This window comes from Nematolebias whitei, chromosome 10 (assembly GCF_014905685.2).
Source record: "Nematolebias whitei isolate Nwh7 chromosome 10, NemWhi1, whole genome shotgun sequence".
Taxonomy (NCBI): Eukaryota; Metazoa; Chordata; class Actinopteri; order Cyprinodontiformes; family Rivulidae; genus Nematolebias; species Nematolebias whitei.
This window is the reverse complement of record NC_056507.1, coordinates 48,137,442-48,137,783: the sequence shown is the minus strand read 5'-3', so window position 1 is coordinate 48,137,783 and position 342 is coordinate 48,137,442.

Sequence of the window (342 nt, the reverse complement as noted above, 5' to 3'; positions counted from 1 at the left end):
TAGGGGTTGAACGAGTAGATAATTTTTAAACTCGACATTAACATAATAAAACCCGAGTAGAACTCGAGTATTTGATGACGTCATAGATCCCAAGATACAAAAATAAATAAATAAATAAAACCGCAAAAAAGGGTAATTATTTACAAAAACAAAGACCAACAAAACATTGCTGTATATTATGCTCCTACCATTTATCATACTGCAAATAAGTCACAGGAAAAACTAAACTATTAGTTATTGTTATTAAACTGCAAACGTGAAGAAACGTGCAGCACGTCAAAAACGAAACTTAACAGTGTGTGTGTGTGGGGGGGGGGGGGGTCGACCACCCCGCACCACCGC